Source organism: Limulus polyphemus, unplaced genomic scaffold (assembly GCF_000517525.1).
Source record: "Limulus polyphemus unplaced genomic scaffold, Limulus_polyphemus-2.1.2 Scaffold403, whole genome shotgun sequence".
In the NCBI taxonomy this organism is placed as follows: domain Eukaryota; kingdom Metazoa; phylum Arthropoda; class Merostomata; order Xiphosura; family Limulidae; genus Limulus; species Limulus polyphemus.
In genome coordinates, this window is record NW_013666013.1 from 265,073 (window position 1) to 269,312 (window position 4,240).

A 4,240-nucleotide genomic window follows, 5' to 3' on the forward strand; every position below is an offset into this window, starting at 1 on the left:
ATTTCCCTACGCACTGCGTGATGTTAGCTAAAGGGTGGCCCGAAATTATCTTTCATATTTTAAAATCTAATAATTAGATAACTAAAGAAATACAACCATGCGGTTTTCAGCCTCTTGTAGCCCAACTCAAACATGTTTTTTGTTGTTCTTTTTTTTCACTCCAGTGAGTAATGTTACCCCGTAAAATGGCATCCGTACGAGAAATGGCTCAATGTGTTGTTTGGCTTGTAGAAACCAAGTCAATGACTGTGGTAGAGGGTAATTACAGGCGCCAGTGCGGGAAAGAAGTATGGGGTATGTTAAGGATATCGTGTGTCGCACACCTATAACGAACATAACGGAGCTAAAGACCAGGATAACTGACGCCATCGCTACTGTAACTGTGGACATGTTTCAGCCAACGTGGACTGAAATCGATTATCGGTTAGACATGCTTATGGCCACTAATGGTGCACATGTAGAACTCTACTGACATCTCAATAAGAACTATTTGAGTTTGGCTACAAGATGTTGAAAACTGTGAAGTTGTATTTTTTAAGTTGATTAATTATTAAATTTTAAAATAGGAAAGATAATTTTGGGTCACCCTGTATATCAAACACGTTTTTCTATGTGTTTCTGCTTCTTCTTTCTTGTTTATTGGCCAATATTACACCTGAATGTTCTCCATTCACTACATATCAAAATTAATCGAAAAAATTAGGTATTTTACATGCTTGTTACCAAATTTCTACTTGCATATATATATATATAAGGAAGTAAATCCACTTTACATTAACAAGCATGTGCTCATTTCCCTACAATGCCTGTTAACTGTCAGTCAGATTATGTAGGAGAAACCGGTAGAACTATTAGGTGTCAGTCAGACTGTATAAGATGAATGTGTAGAATTATTAACTTTCTGTCAGACTGTGAAGAAGAACTGGGTAAAACTGTTAGGTGTCAGTCAGGCTGTATAAGATAAATGTATAGAATTATTAACTGTCAGTCAGACTGTGTAGAAGAAATGGGTAGAACTGTTGACTGTCAATCAAACTGTGTAGGAGAAATTGGTAGAACTGTTGACTGTCAATCAGACCATGTAGGAGAAATTGGTAGGAGTGTTGTCTGTCAGTCATACTGTATACGAGAAATGGGTAGAAATGTTGACTGTCAGTCAGACCGTGTAGGAGAAACAAGTAGAACTGAAAATTCATATTTTTCTGAACATGTAAAAAAATTAACCATAACCTCAAGTTTCAAAACACTAACATCTCAGGGTCGGGTTTGGTCTATGGGCTAGTATGTCGGGCTGTGTAGCAGAAATTCAAGGTTCGCACGGCAATAACACCGAACGTGCTTAGCACATTCAACTGTGAGTGCGTTATAATGGTGACGTTCAGTCCCGTAATTCGGTTCAAACTAGACAAAACCCTTGTGGAGGGAGGGGGTTCTGATAACTAGCTGCCTTTCCTCTGATCATTGTAGTGTTTAGCTATATAGTTTCTGATTATATTTACTTTATTGCGTACACTTAACAGAGCGTTCGAAGATGAAGAGAAGACAGGAGATAGTCTTTGTTTTGTTTTATTTTTGAATTTCGCGCAAAGCTACACGAGGACTATATGAGCTAGCCGTCCCTAATTTAGCAGTGTAAGACTAGAGGGAAGGAAGCTAGTCATCACCACCCACCGCCAACTCTTGGGCTACTCTTTTACCAACGAATAGTGGGATTGACCGTCACATTATAACGCCTCCACGGCTGAAAGGGCGAGCATGTTTGGTGGGACGGAGGAGATAGTTGTGGGCCGTTTATGTCAGGGAATAAATATGTGGACAAACACTTTTTATCTCGTGCATTACAATCACTTTAAGAGGTCACAAATCATTAGTCAGTATTTCAATATAATAGACGACTACACCTAAATCCTAAGAGTCTCTTTTATGGCCTTTAACTGTTATGTCGCATAAAAAAATCTCTTCCGATTTAAAATACCAAACATGAAAATTAAAATATAAAATAGGGAACAACACAGAAAAGAATGAGAGAGAAGTTGAAAAGCATTATTAATTGATTACAACACACAATGAATGTATATCCAAGTTCCCCCTTCAATTAATGGAATGAACTCGTCCTCTAAGACGTCATGAGAAATTTATTTATAGCTAATTTATTATTTTTACTAGAAATACCGGAACAATGCACTGTGATAAAAAAAGGGGGGGAGATCCACCTTGGCATTAAGCGAAGCCTGGAGTTTCTTATTAACACTTTCGACCAATCATTGGTATATAATGGTGGAATAGACCGTTACTCCTGTTCCGAATTAGCCCCAAGTGGGGTTAACATTCGCGATATATTCTTTCTGTCCTTTTGTCGATGTTCCAAAAGAGGCTAAAGGGTATTCAGATAGTAAATCGTATCCAGTCAAGGCAGGCATTGAATGATATTTTTAACAAGCAACTAATGGACGAAATATACGTCACAGTAAGATGTTTTATGTTGTTAAAATATATTCTGAGCCATATTCTTTCATCAGGGTTAGACGTTCAGCATTTCCTTAAAGGCACATGATAATGGATTTGATAACACTAGCAACAGTTGTTGTTAAAACAATTGATGATATAAATAGCGTTTCGACCACGGCCGTCCGTCTTATTCCCAGCCGGAATGATGAGCCCTGGTATTAAGCGAAAGGCCTCACCGGCACAGTATATGGCAAATATACTGTGGTTAGCATATTACATTTTTTATTTTCTTTCACCCATATGTTCTTATAAAGTTACTAATGTTGCCTTCTCGTGTTGTGCGCTGGCCACTTGACCCGCTCTGGGATATAAAACACTAGCTTACAAGTTCGGATCGCAAGTTCATCTGATTCAGTAAATGTTAATTCAAGTAAGATAGATAAATGGCATATGGATATAGCAAATATGATGTGTTTCATATAATATTACATTTTTTCTTTACTTTCTCTCAATTATTTGTTTGTTGTTAAGCACAAAGCTAAGCAATTGGCTGTCAGCGCTATGCCCACCATGGGTATCGAAACCTGATTTTTAGCGTTATAAGTCTTTAGACTTATTGCTGTGCCACTGGGCGTGGCTTTCACTCAAAAGATTTCATATACTGACAATGGATATGATAGCACTTGATTCATGAGATGTTTTAATATGGCACACAAAAGATTTCTGGCCCCCCAGTAGCACAGCGGTATGTCTGCGGACTTATAACGCTAGAATCCGGGTTTCTATACCCGTGGTGGGCAGAGCACAGATAGCCCATTGTGTAGCTTTGTGCTTAATTACAGATAATAAAAAAAAAAGATTTCTGAATTAATTTCTATTTAACATTTCTTCGTTTAAATATCATTATTACGCGTTGCTTAAAATTTTTATCCAAAGCTACACAAGAACAATACGTGAAAGCTGTTAGTCCAAAGCACTCCACTGTCAAGTCACAGAGCACTTTTATCTAACAAATAGAAAATTTAACTGTCACTCTTATACCACACTTATGGCCTCAAAATACGGAGCACATTTTTGCAGCAACGGATCACGAATTGTGAATACTCGGATTTCCAGTCCAAATACTCTAACCATTAGGCCAGGCCTAACTCACGTCTAAATTTGTGAATACTCGGATTTCCAGTCCGAATACTCTAACCATTAGGCCAGGCCTAACTCACGTCTGTCGCAAGTGTCATAGGTGATGTATGAAAGATTATTTATTACCAGGACTATTTGTTTCAATCTAACAACACTACCTTTAATAATAGATAAACAAACAACGATTTATAAGAGTCTTATTGATGGCGGAACATACTACATGTTTCAACAGAACACTTGTCTGTCTTCTTCAGGTATGATATGTACTAAACAATACAAAGTTTATATATCGTGTAACGAATTTGTTGTTATACATTTGTTTTGGTGTCAGCGTTTGTTTGGGTTGACTTTGTATTTGAGGACATGTCTGGTTTGTGGTGTTAGATATGTATTGCGAAATTCCCGCCAATTCTCCAGAGTTGTAAAAGATTCTCGAGAGTAAGAATCAAAAGTGTATGTGTATATATAAACGCTTTAATTTGCACTTTTGCGTAATCTGAATTGTCTAGAAAATCTTCCACACGCCTATAAATATAACCAACGCGACGCGCCAAGAAGAGTATCTATTTATTAGTTTGCTATAGTCAGTGTGCTATAAACTCCGGAAGTTATAACTGTGATTGTTATGACGCTTATTAATCGGGAAACTTCA